Below are 14,823 nucleotides of genomic sequence, written 5' to 3'. Positions count from 1 at the left end.
CAAAATTAGACACTCAGGAATTAGAGAGAATACAGTTGTCACCACTCATACAATATACTAGCTTCAGAAATACGGATTGTGATCTTCACCTCCGGTTTAGAACTCGCTAAATGTGAAAGATCCACCGTAGAGTGTCTCATTCAGTGCGCGTAAGTCGTGAGCCAGCACAAAGACTTGCCAAAAATCCACACCCATGTTTTTTTCTGATTTGATATTATCACCAGGATCACAAAAATGAAAGAGGAGCGCCCTATGAACATGTTTAGTTATAGAAAAGCCGACAAACCGGGCAGCGCTAAAATAGAGTCTAACCTTAAACCCTGAGAGAATTGGCAAGTAAAGAGATTTCTTGTGAGAGGTGTCAGATATGGGAGTATTATCTGTTAAAGTAATGTGTCTCATAACTGCTTTTCCAATAAGGCGATTTCAATTCCTCCTTCTCTCTTTTCCTTTTGGACCATTTCCTTTTCATTGAGGGGAGCGAGCTTTGTCTCACATCATAAAACAATATTTCCAGCAGTTATTCCCTAAATAGATATTGCATACTTCCACAGGCCGAACCCATCCACCAGATGTCCAAAAGTTCCAGTAAAGTGACCAAAGCAGCCATACTGTACAAGTATGTAGGCGTAGAGGTCACTCCAATGGATCAGGGACAAATCTGTGGAGACGTCTTTGTCACTTTCCGTGGACGCCCAGTCTTGCAAACGTAAAGCAACTGCTCTCCATGATCAAAATGTGTTTTTTAATTTAGCTTTGTTGCAAAAATACACAACCCTGAGAGTCATTTAAAACGGTAAATTGCTTCCTTTATAGCAGGTATTGTTTGTATTTTGACAGTGGCTCTATTTTTAGTGAACCCAAGCAAGACACATATAGACTGCATGTGAAAGATGCATGACATCTCCTGCTGGTTTAAGTATATTGGCTGCCTTTGCTATGAGGTGACAATTTTTAAATGAGAGGGTGGAGTGTTTAAGCACGGTTAACATGTAACACCCATATACTGTTTGGACACAACACACAGACACAGATACCTGCTACATGTGTCTAGTATCATTGACTGAGACTAATAAGGACTATTCCCAAAATGGGCCGCTCATAAAATACTTAAATTTAGCGCTCTGTCATTAAAGTACAAACTTCTTTGGATGGTCAGTACCTCACAGTGGAGTGGAGAATCTTATTCATGAGTGACAGGAAGATGGGACCAGTGGATTGGTGCAGTGATTTCCTGGTGTTTCTATGTCCCAACCCTTACCTGAGGTCATGAGATCTCTTTAGTGATCAAAAGAGTAAGGTAGTGAAAATAAGCTGCGAAAATGAGATAGGGTGAGGCCCATAGATATCTGAGGGATCTCAGAGTAGAGCATATGCTCCAAAAGAAGCCAGTTGAGGTAAGGATGCACAACTGGGACAAGACCCCAAGACACTGGAGAGCATTGCAGGGGAAAAGGCTGCTTGGAATAGCATGATGAGCCTGCTGATCTCACTTTAAATAAGCAAAGATAATACATGGCTGGATACTCTATTAACACCACAACCATAGCGGTTGAAGATGAGGCCAGGCAGAAAAAGGCTACAACTGTAACCACACCTGTCAACCACACCCTAACTTTAAACCTTTATGATATCCTGATGGATATGTAATATAAAAAAATAAAACAAATCACCCTTGTACAGTAAGTATGGCAGAAACTATCCATGGAGACCAAAAATGTGTTTTGTATCCAGCTGTAAACATGCTGTTAAAGCTGTTAGGTTGGGCGTTTTAACATCAGAGTCTGTGGGGATTTGCCCTGTTTTGGAGCCAGCCTCAAGTGGTCGCTCCAGGAACTAAGTTTTTGGTTTTGGGCACTTTTCAGTTGTTCAGTGCAGCCCTGGAGATTTTTTGCTTTGCTGTGACCAAATCCAGAGCTAAGGATGGAAAACTCCAAATAAATAATAATCCTTTCAAGTCTGAATAAGTGTTTATTGAATCAAATATATATAATTTATATAGCAAGAAGCTGGTTAACAAAAGAGTTTTTCAGGATGTCTTCAGTGACTCTTAGGAGTCGTGTGTCAGTCTGACTCTGATGCCGTTAAACAGCTGTTCAGCGCTCCTCTGGCTCGCATCCACGTTAGATTAACTTCAGTCCCAGTGAAGTGGGTGACAGACTGCATGGGAGTCACAGCTTTGTTTCCCCTTCGGTCAGGCAGGCTGAATGAATTATTGAGGCGCCTTTTGGTAATTACATTTCAAGTTTTTAAATGCCCTCTGATCTGCTGTGATATTACAGGGAGCAGTTACAAGATAAGACATGTTTACTTCAGTTCTGGTGTTTTTACCAAAAGACTTTGCTCCAACCAAAGAACATCTGATGGGAGGTGCGCAAAATAAGCATAAAGTCATATTAGAGGCCCTGGCTTTGCACCATGGGTTTGGTTTAACTGTACAGCTACATCAGATCCTCTGTATTAGTAAAAGGCGTCAGAGGTTTTATTAGCATTGTCCTTTTCATTACAGTGACGGTGCTATCTGTACACGCTTCCACTGCCTGTGACGGTTTTCAAAAGACGCTGCGAAAGCTTTTGTTTCAGTTTTCATGTTTGGCATCAGCATCGAGTGTGTTTGTGTGATGCTAATGCAGAGGAGCAGATGTCAGAGTTTAATCACAGCACAGCCATTCGGCCTCTCCCTTCTTCTGCTCATAACATCCTCCCTGTGGCTGCCACAGCTCAGGCCAGCCAGATGGACCCACATTGAAAGTGAGATGACACGATTGCATTCGATGGATAAAAACGAACCCCAGAACCTCCCTGCTACCCCGACAGACCAAAATGATATGCTGTTTCTCCATTGCTGCCCCCAAGCTACCTCACAAGAACAATCAGCGAGCACAGGTGGGCCGTCTGCTGTTTCAAACAGACGAGTACAGCAGCGCAGAGACACGAAACCATGGCGAGCTGCCACTGTCTGGGCCTAGAGCCAAGGCCTTCCCTCTCTCCCTCTTCTGTATTGTTCTCCCACTGTTCCCCCAGGGCCTAGCCCAGCCTGCGATGAAGGGATTTTTATCATGCTTTTGGTAAAGAGAGCTCTATTTTTCACAGATATCAGTGACTCAAAAAGACCAGCTGCCTTTCTAGGTCATATTACAGTTCGTGGCAGGGGTAATTGAAGGCTGGTGGCAAAGAAAATGAGGATAACCTTGGTTTTGGCTCACCTTTTGTTTACGCCATCAAAACATGACACAGATTAGTTAACGAGGTATGCAAAGACCAAAGTCCCTTTGGTTGCAAATCCAAGAGCAACAGCAGAGCCTTTGCTGGCATTTATCTCATGTGTCAGGTCGGAGAACAGATAAAACAGAAAGTGAGATTGGAAAAACAGACTCGGTGCTGATATTGGAGGGATGCTTTTGAAGCCCTGGCTGAACTTCCATGTACCACTCCCACTTTGACCTTCCCATCAGTCCTTTCTGCAATATCTTAAGCAAATAGAAACCCAGTGAAAAGCGTGCTTTTGTGTGTTTACTGATGTCAGTAAATGGGTTACATAATGTTCAGCCACACCCTTCAGACAACCAGGAAGCAGCTGCTAAACCGCTCACATGAAACGGCCGGCTCCTCATCACCACATCTGTCCAGAGTCTTTTCCCTCTTTTGTCCCCTTTTCCTGTTTTTCTTCTCTTTTCAGTTTTCCATTGTGCACATTTAATTGAACGTACCCGTAACCTGCATGAGCTACAGCAGGGTTATTAAAAGGATCTAATGAGCGATGAAAAGAATAAAAAGGATCTCGAGATAAATAGGGAAAGTTGGGTAGCCTCCTGCCATTAAAAGCAAGGTTGACACTCCCTTTGGCTTTTGGGTTTTTTGGCGTGGTTTTTTCATTGTTTTGTTTGTTTGTTTTTTTAAAATCCAGTTGGAAGCAGAAGTGAGATAAAACAGAAAGATCTGGTGGGTATAACAGGTTACAGGTGGACTTCTGAATTCAGACTCACTGAAAAGAAAGAAGAGCAATGGCTATAATTTCTATTTTAATAGCTGTACAGCTAACAAATGCAGTAGAATCAAACCAGATTCCCATAAAGTCTCTCAAGACATTTTGTCTTCGCTGGTTTTTTAGAAATGCATTAATTAACTGGAAACAACAGAGCTGCACTTTACAAAATTACTTTTATGCTTCTCAATTGAGAGTGGAGCGCTATTAAAGCTACACTAATCAACTCTTTTTTTAAAAAATTTTAATTATGTGTATAGCAAAAAATGTTGCTGTCAGGGATGAAACCTCTTACGTCTCTGCCTCTTTTTATCTTATTGTTTGTTTTGAGGAGGTCCATCGGCCTTCATCTTCTTTATGATCTTGCCACAATTGTTTAAGCAAATACTTTGATAAAAAGCAGCCAGATGTAAGTCACAAAACTTCACAACACCATGATTGTTGGATCTGTAAATAAGTTTGTTGTATCCATCACAAAGAGAGCCACGGATGCGAAAAGTGTCTGAATCTTAAATATCTTGCTTTAGTCAATTAGTGCTGCATTCGCTGCATTAAATGGGAAGGCTGAACTTCCTGAAATGTGTGTGACTGAGTGTCTGTGAATGCATGAGCAGTCACATGTAATTCCCCTAATTCTTATCTCTAACCGAGCTCAGATAAAACAAAGTGCTGACAGTGGGCCCTGAGCCCCTCTGAGCACACTCACATGCTCATAAAAATCAGTAGCACATGTGGAACAAGAAGGCAAATATTTAACCGCCATGTTGATTTTGTTTTCATTCATCTTTCTGCACATGTTTACATTTTCATCATACGTGTCCTTAATAAATGTAAAATAAGCCACGCTGTAAAGGCGTCGGTCTGTGTCCAAGGCCGCGCCCGCTGACGTCACAGCGGCTTTCCTCATTGTTGAGTATATTGTAAATGGGGACAACCTCCTTGTGTACAATGGACTCAGTGTGCATGCTGCCAGACTGAGCTGGAAAACAAACGAGGAGGGGTGCTTAGCTAAAGCGCTGCAGAGTTTGTGTCGCTCGTGGAGGAGGACGAGCGATGACTGGAATGTGAATGAGGGGAGATGATAGGACAACAAAGACACTGAGGACAGGAAGAAACAGGAAGAAAGCTCCAAAACTAGAATAACTTCTCGAAGTAAAAACTGAATTTAAAAAATAAAATGCATAAAATAAACAGCTATCATTTTCTTTTTTTTTAAGCTTTTGTTCTTTGTTGCTAAAAAATTAATTACAAAGAAGTATTTTTCTGCTGTGAGGTTACTGCCACTATTTTTTCATTGATCGAGTAGCTGTGATGTTTGAACTATTGATTCAAAGTCTACACAGGAAGTGAGCCAGCTAATACGCCTTCAGGGTTAGTCATGAATCTTTAACATTATCTGTGATCTTATGACCTGCACCTTGTGTTGAACACACACACAGAGACCAAAAATCTGGGTGGGGAACCACGGCAGAAGCTAGCTGGTCTACTTTCTGAGCATAATTATTAGCATATAGAGCAACCCAATTATTAAAAGAGGAATTAAAAAATGTTATACACAAAAAACTGATTTTTAACATTTTATTATTGCTTTAGACACTCGCACGAACACCAACACTAGGCTGGACCCTCTTGTGCCTTTAGAACTAGCTGAATTCTTTGTTTTTGTACACAGATCCAACAAGGTGCTGGAAATATTCCAGATTTTCTGGTCAATGTTGACATGATAGCATCACAGATTTGCTGCTGCAGATTTGTCAACTACATTCCACGATGAGGATGTCTTCCACAACATCCCAAAAGTGTTCTAATAGTTTAAGATCTGTGGACCGTGGAGGTCATTGGACTACAGTGAACACAATTTCATGTTTAAGAAACCAGTTTGTGACGTTGTGGATTATCCTGCAGGACGCAGCCATCAGACTGTGGCACACTGTGGTCATAAATGCAACTCAGTTAAAGCGATGTGTTTGAACGATGCCCGGTTGGTATTAAAGGGCCCAGAGTGTGCAAAGAAAATATCTCCCCCCACCAATGATGATCCATGCTTTCGTGTTGTTTACAGTACATTCTAGCCCTGCTATCAGAATGTAACTGCAAGAAATTGACACTCATCAAACCAGTCAATGGTTTTCCAGTCTTTGATTGAACATTTTAGTGGGAGTTCTTGCCTCAGTTTCCTGTTCTTAGCTGACAAGTGCAGCACCAAATATGGTCTTCTGCTGCTGTAGCTCACTGCTTTGAGGTTCAGCCATGCTCTTCTGTGTACCTTGGTTGACTTCCGCTATCTACATGGCATTTTCACCCAGACTAACTGCATCGCACTGGATGTTTTCAACCATTCTCTGTTAACAGTGAGGTTTGTGGGAAAATCCCAGCAGATCGGTAAGTATTCAGACCAGCCCATGTGAAACCAACAACTATGCCACATTTAAAGTCACTTATGGCGCTATTCCCTACTTTAATGCTTGGGTTAAACTCGGGTTGTCTTCATCACGTCTATCTGCCTAAATGCATTGAGTTGCTGTTGATGGGCTGTACAAAGTCTACTAAAATGCCTTAAGTGGTGGAATTACAAAGAACTGAGCACACCACACCTCTGTAGCCTACGTCCAGGCTTTTAGCTCTTGCTTGTATAATACACCCACATCTGCATCCCGAGCTGTAGGCATAGACTTACACTGCGGGTAATGTAGGTGCCAGGTTTCAACAAGAAGGAAGAATGTAGGAAATAAAAATGACATCCATGATGCGTCTCACAGCTTCACCAGAGTGCAAAATCAGTGGAAAGCTCTCAGTGTTATGAAGTGTTTTGAATCCTTGTACAAAGCACATAACAAAAAAAGTTATGTTTCCACACAAATGTGGAAGGAATTCATATTTCAGCATCCTAGCAGTTTCATGCTGTTTTAATTTAGAAGTCTGTTGTTTTCCATCCAACTGTACTCCCGTCTCGCTGAAAACAAAAGCGCAAGATGCCAGATGAAACAAAAACCAGAGCAAATAACGTGGGCACTGACAGGATATGAATTGTGCACGCTCAGCCTGCAAAAACCCCAGCTGTTGCTCTCATATTATCTCACAGACTTCTTCAGTGGTCACAAAGTGTTCCCACATAATCAAAGTCCACCACTGGGACCCTCCAGAGACCATCACTTGGGAAAACATTCTCTCCGCTTTCGCCCTTTATTTGCCTGGAGCAGGAATCGAGATCTGTTTGTGTTATCGGGAGGCGGTTGCCAAGGAGACCTATGTTTCTCAGACGAGCAGCATTCCAAGTTATTTTGAACATCTCTTACTTTTGCACCGTGTCCTTTCTGATAAAGCATGTCTTCATGCAAAAATATGCATTCAGAAATTGCTCCGTTTTCTCTTCGGTGGTGGACGCCACTTAGGAAAACATAATCCAGATGCAAGCATGTCTGATGATTGATACGTATTTGGACTAACATGCTATTAGTGCTTGATTATTCACCAGTGTGTGGCTGCACAAGCTTCTTAGCACTGCCAGAAATGTGGCTTAAATATCCCCCGACCAAAGGAACCTTTATTTGATTTGGCCCAAGCAGAAATTGGTTAGGGAAAACCAACAGATTTTATTCTTCCCTCCAGGCAGCGAGAAAGCAGCTCGCCTTAAAAATAGTCTTTGTTTTGGAAAATGTCTTTTGGTTGAGCATGGCTAATCAGTTTTGCTATAAATGAATTTTGGTACACTGTATACTGTATATACTGCTGTACTGACAATAAAGCTCTAAATGCTCAGTTTCAAATGTTGTAATCATGTACTGTAATAATCTGTCTAATTAAATATGCAGATCCAGCTGAAATAAGATAGCTAGGTCATATGGCACACAGCTCTGGCTGACCACACAGAAGCCACACCCACCTGCTGTTCAAATGTTCTCCTTGTGAGGGGCAGCCAATTGGAAGGAAGCTGGCTTAAAAGGGAACTGCAGTGATTTAACTGGAAGGATGCATGAAGGCCGGTCACATAAATGAGGATTATTTTGAGAGTAATTGTAGCTATTCGAAGTTTAAAGTCCTACATTATCTGATATGACAATAAATCTGCCCTCAACCTAAAAGCCTTCTTCCTAAAAACAACACTATTTTTTTTTATTAAACTTAAGCCATAGCTTCCTAACCCCTGCATTAACATTTCCAGAAACCATTTTTCACATCGAGTGATTGAGTAATGCTGTTGTTTGGAGACCTCAAACTTCGAAATCCTCTGTTTTCATTATGGAAGCGATAAAGTGGTCCAATGTTTACCAGCCCTGCTTCAAAGCTAAACTCTAAACTCACGCTCAGATTTTCTCCTACAGCCCAACGAGATGCTTGCTATTAAGTCACTGCTTACTGTAGATGTGATTTTAAGCATGAATGACACTGCTGGTTGGAGATTTAAAGCAGAAGCTTGGATGCATTGATTACATTTTTTTTTATTTTCCTCTTTATCATATATAAAACCTTTCCAGCTCCTAGAAAAGGAAAACACACATGGAAATTTGAACAACTGAACAACAGATTTGAACATTTATAATGAGCTAGATAGTAAATATTTGGTAAGACCACCTTTATTCTTTAGCATAGCCTGAACTCTTTTTGACCAGCTTCTTGTCATTTCTTTAAGTATCTTGCAGGAATATTTCTCCAGGCTTCTTAAAGGACATTGAAAGCTCTTCTTTGGCTCTTGGCTGCTCAAAATAATCCCACACTGCTTCAATAATGTTGAGGTCTAGACTCTGGAGATGCCAATCCATGGCTGACACTGTTCCATTGTATGTTTTTTTGCACTGGTGGTGTGTTTTTGATTATTGTCAAGCATTAAAAAAAATGAAGCTGACGTTATTTTTCTGTAATCATAATTCTAACAATTTTGACGAGCTCTCCACTTTTAAAATGCAGTCCCAAATCATTACAGAGATTCCACCGTGTTTTACAGGTAGCTGTGGACATTCACTGTTCTACCTCTCTACTGAGCTCCTGCTTACATACTGATGACAGTTTGAATCAAAAGCTTTCTATTTGGATTCATTACTCTGTGAGACCTGTTTTTGGTGCCTGTATGATCCTTGAATGATTCATAGATTAGTGTTAAGTGGCTTAACAAACAAAAAAATACCTCTGAAATTCCAAAGTACAAGGACTGGACTAAAAATGGGTGAAATAGAAAGTCTGGCTCCTTGGAAACAAAACATAAATAAATGACGGGTTGAGATTTTTGCACAGTACTGTATCTGTGATATCTACACAAAGCTATGGGCCAAGTAGGAATCTGCAAGTGCAAGTTCCCCCATGTGACTGATGGGGTAAGGGGGGGGGGACTGCCATTTACAGTACAATCTCTCAGTAAGAAAGTAATCCTTTGACTCTGTGTCATGCCCTCAAGCAATGCAAAGTAGTACCACCCTTCCAATACAGCAGTCAAAATACAAAACAGCAATGCGAGAGAGTTCCCAGATTCAAATGTGTGCGACAATGTCGCTGATGAACACACGCACAGTCAAACTTTCCTGAATGCAAACCATCATGAATCTATTTGCATGTTAAGCTTCTTCAGAATCCATTTACATCTACATCCACTTCAAAAAAACACCTCATTATCTGGTGCTCTGTTCAATGCAACATCCAGATCTCTCCCCAAAAGAGGCCCCTTCCTAAAGTGGACCACATCACACAGGGGAATTGCAAAGTCCGCAGCACAACTTTGTAAACGGGGTTATCTTTATCCCGATGGAGCCGAATGAAAGGAACGGTTCGCTGGAGGTGAGCTATACTGCTCCGTGTGCGGTCAGCCTAAAAGCTGAAAATCGAGGCCTTAATGGCAAACACACTGAGAAAAAGGTATTTGCCAGGAGCATATGAGGATTTCTGCTTTAAATCACATAGTTCAGACCCGCCCTTGATTTACAGCCATGTGCAATGGGCTGAAGACAACAACAGCAGTTATAAACAGAAGACCGCAAAGATGGCCGCCCGCCTTACTCGTGGAAATAAATCTTGCAGCAGGGAGAGCAAACAGTATACACAGAGTCAAGTTTCACGTTTCTATAAATTCTGTCACATTGAGTACATTTCTAAGGATTGCAGCTACACAGAATCACTGTGTTTGGAGATGGTTGTGCTCAGGATAAAAAAAAAAAAAAGAAACAAAAAGAAACAAAATGTCATATTAAAATAATCCCAATGTTTCCATTATTGCTCTGCAGCCTGTTTTTGATACACTCAAATCTTTACCTTCCACTGAGTTGCACATAAACTCTCATCAGCTCTCCGTAGTATAACATTTCACAGTTGCTCAACCAGATTTATGAGAGTTTATGGAAACACAGACAAAGACATGAGCGCTGGATGATTAATGGCTTTCTGACTACAAGTCGACGTCCGCTGGCATTCACGGATTCTTTCTCGAGGAAAGCCTGATTAGTTTTCCGGTGCAGAGGTATAAATATCATGAGATCTTGTTGTTTTAGTTTTCCACTGGCTTGGTGAACTCTCCAGTCACACGGAGCATACTGTACAGTGGTTGTAATACCAGCATTCAGTCATTTTTGGCCTACTGCTATTCTAAAAACGGCACATGGGAAAGTGTTGCCTACTGGTGGTGGTCAGAGGGCCCGGTGGCGCCAGTGTCCGGCAGCCTCGCCTCTGTCAGTGCGACCCAGTGTGTGAATGGGTGGATGACTGGATGTGTAAAGCGCTTTGGGGTCCTTAGGGACTAGTAAAGCGCTATACAAATACAGACCATTTATTAGGTTTAATCTTTCCTCCAGGGTGACATTTGATTACTTTAAGTACCACTTATGGCCTTAATGATGGCGATCGCTGATTGCACAGCTGGTTCATTGGGTCATAAATACATTAACGTTGCTTCATTATTGTTCGCAGACTTTTAAATATCTAAATACGCTTCGTACTATTACAGCTCTGATGCACTATGAGCTTAATAAAGTATCGCACTAACTTTTTCATCATCCAAACCTCGGTTATTGATTGTCCGTGAAGTGAGACTGTGTAAAATTTATAGCTTGTCACCAGTCACGACAGCCTCTCCTTAACATGAAGTGCAGATAGATGGACAGACATATAAGCACAGACATATAATTTAGTCCGCTTTGTGAATTATTAGTCCCATGATTGATCTGAAGTGGGATTTAAGTGGCATTTACGGGATGGAAGTGAAACCATTCAAAGTAGTTTGGTTGATGATTGCTTACAGTGTTCAGGGTTTAAGAGTACTTTCAGCCTGGGCCGAAACCAACCGTGAAGCTTTAAAAAGAATCAAAGGAAAACAGCTGTGTGAAGAAAACTCCGTGTTAGGAACGGTGGATGAGTGGCGCGACTTGGATTGAGCAAAACCTGCTAACCTTGCGTGGCATTATTCCTCCTTATTGAGGAAGCTTTGATGATTGATTGCTTTCTCTGTTAGTTCGCTGCCCTTGAATAAGATTTAGGGAACCACGCACTTTCACATTTGTGCAAATAGTTAAGACTGGGATCAAACTGAAGGCTAAAGAAAACCTAGACAAAGAAAGAAAGGTTTCAACTAATTGTGCTGACTGTTGGAAGGGAGAACAACCCCTATGATGAGTAAAACACACTAGAAAACACAGCACAACACAGCTCGACAAACTAGCAGCAAGTGTGTAGCAAAGTTCATTCTGAAATGGCAAAAAAGGAAAAAGATGCAGGACCAAGTCACTGACTTGACAGATATATTACTTAATTGCGGATATTTAATAATTTCCCACAAAATTAAGCACAGACATATCATATGCATTGTTACTGATGGTGTTCTGTTTTTAGCTGGGCTCTTGCTGTTGTTCACCTCACCTCTCTTTAAGGAGTCATGCTGCAAAATAGAAATCAGGAGTGTTTTTTGATCATCGTGGCAGAGGCAAGAGACAATGAAGTCTTCACTAGCCTTGAACGCATTTTTGGCACTTTTACAGAATTTGGGCATTTTTGCAGTGTGCTGCACAAAACAGGATTATTGAGCTGTCTTTTGTCCAAGTCAAAGCCCGGTGATGCAATGCACCACGGGTCCACCTACTGTAAACTTTAAAAAGGCCAAGAAACAGAAAAGAAAGGGAGCTGGTCAGCTGGAAATGCTTTCAGACTTGTGAATGTTTTGACTGCTTGCCAAGTCTACAATGAGGTGAGAGTAGATCCACTGACTTCCTACAGACTGACAAATGATTCCCGATCAAGAAAACACAATCCCCGTGTTTGCATTAATGCTTGCCATTTATATTCCAAATGATATAAAAGTCTCCCTCTTGGCCTTCTCTTACCTTTAATACGCCCTGAGCTGCTGATATAAAACTGCACGGCTTGGCAGCACAGCTAAGCGTAGGCTCTAATGAGCAGGAATCTTAACATATTTCGGTGGTACCAGAAGGGAAGTTATGAACAACTGCGAAGCTGTCAACAGGTGCTAAATTATACAGCAATGATCAAGAGTTATTTGGCATTTTGAGGTGAAAAGTGGTTTGATCTACAGTGAAGATGGAAGCTGCTCGGCTTTTTTCAGTGGGAAATGCCTTCTGGGCAGAGACTTCATGTGCAGACTGCAGACAGTAGAGGTTACGGAGGCCAGTGAACAAAGAGGGGATTGTATTGTTTTGACCGCGTATTGAGATGGATGGAGAAACCAATTCCAAGCCAAATAGAGAGTAAATATTTAACCAACACTCACTTCTAATCAGCTGGGGAAAGTAGGAAACCACTGGCCTGAAATCCTAAAAGTAAGCAACTGCTGTATAAGTGATGAAAAAAAAGACCAAACTTCCTTTATTTATGATATTATTACTTAATTCGAACCACACGTGGGTGGGGGATAGCTGTGTCACTCGGTTTGGTCATCCATCACTTGTACAGTACGTCAACAATGGATGGCTTGCAATGAAAAGTGGTTCCCCACAGGATAATAATTTAGCATCCAATCTAAGGGCATCATCAGTTCAAAAAGTAACAAGCAAATATCAGCATGGAAACACAGACTAGATGTAAGCATTATCTTATAAACCAAATCATCTAGTTATAGGACAGCGGGCCTTTTAGTTTATACGTTTATTGTGGGGATAATTGAAATTGCCCTTTATCACATGCAACATACAAATCAAATCAAATCAAATCACTTTTTATTGTCACATCACATGTGCAGGCACACTGGCCAGCACATGCGAGTGGAATTCTTGTGTGCGAGCCCCACAAGCAACAGAGATGTGCAAACACAACAACACAAACGAGCAAAATACAAGAATGGCCAACCTGAAACTAATAAATATATGTACAATATATAATAGTGTATGCATTTCTGGATGTGTATACTAAATATTTTCCTACGTGTGTGTGTGTGTGTGTGTGTGTGTGTGTGTGTGTGTGTACACATTTTTACAAGTTAAATAGTAAAAAAATAAAATAATAATAATAATAATAATAATAAAATATATAAAATATACAGAGTTGAATATGTGCAAAACAAGTGGCATTTATATACAGTATGGAGTGCATAATGTTAAAGTTCCAGTAGTGAAGCTGAGGTGTCTATGACGTGTTCAGCAGTCTGATGGCCTGATGGAAAAAGCTGTCTCTCAGTCTGCTGGTACGGGACCGGATGCTGCAGAACCTCCTTCCTGATGGAAGCAGTCTGAACAGTTTATGGCTGGGGTGACTGGAGTCCTTGATGATCCTCCCCGCTTTCCTCAGGCACCGCTTCCTGTAGATGTCTTGGAGGGAGGGAAGCTCACCTCCAATTATCCGTTCAGAGCACCGCACTACTCGCTGGAGAGCTTTGCAGTTGTAGGCGGTGCTGTTGCCATACCAGGTGGTGATGCATCCAGTGAGGATGCTCTCAATGGCACAGCGATAGAAGGTCCTGAGGATGCGGGGGCTCATGCCGAATCTTTTCAGTCTCCTGAGAAAGAAGAGGCGCTGCTGCGCCTTCACAACAGGAGATAGCACAGTAAAGCTTGCAGAAGGGGCTCGAGCTCTGGATGGAAAGTGGGTCATTTTAGAGTGCTCTTGGATAAGTTACTGTGCGCAGGATAAAAGTTTGTATCGATGAGCAAATGCTTGTGATTTATAGTCTAAAAATGCGCATGATGTACTCATACTATATGAGTACAACTAGTTTTTTACAATTTAGCAATGCAAGCATCCGCTTGTTCACAGTGAGTTCCCAAGATAATTACAGGGCATTACACTGACCTTTTGTGCATGATCGATCTGCAGGGGACATTTGCGTTCCCGCTTGCACCTCTGTTGTGCATGCCTGCACTGCATGAGTGAGATAGCCATAGTAATGCACAGCCTCAAAACTTTCTGCCACGCCTACAAATCACAGCAAATCAAGAATGTGAGAGGGGAGACGCAGTGTTTCAGGCACTTATTACTAGTAGACAACATTCATAGTGTATTTGAATGTCTGATGATCGGTTCGGTGAGTTCAGAAACCAAACTGTCCTCAGACCAGCACTCAGCAGATGTGGCTTGACAAGTATTCGTTCATCTGGCAAGAAGCATACTTGTTACATATTTCTATCACCAACAAGCTACCTCTTAAGTATTATATGAAGGGCTGTGAGGAGAACTGAAACACAATATAAAGGCATGAGATGAGTGAGTGCTGCTAAAGCAAGAACTCCATAGAAACCCATTTAAAACATGTGGTATTGTTCCACATTCTCACCGCTGCTCCATCTTTCCTCTGCTGTGCTTTCATTCAGAATAATATCCCACCTTGAGCTGTTTTATATAAGCAATGGTGGAAAACTGGAGTTACACTTTTTTAGAACAAAATGCTCCCTAATTTGATTCGACATACCTTCCTGCTA

Source organism: Mchenga conophoros, linkage group LG19 (genome assembly GCF_057382185.1).
Source record: "Mchenga conophoros isolate Kocher_MC1m ecotype Shallow Benthic linkage group LG19, M_conophoros_male_GT1.1, whole genome shotgun sequence".
In the NCBI taxonomy this organism is placed as follows: Eukaryota; Metazoa; Chordata; class Actinopteri; order Cichliformes; family Cichlidae; genus Mchenga; species Mchenga conophoros.
Note: the sequence above shows the minus strand (reverse complement) of the source record.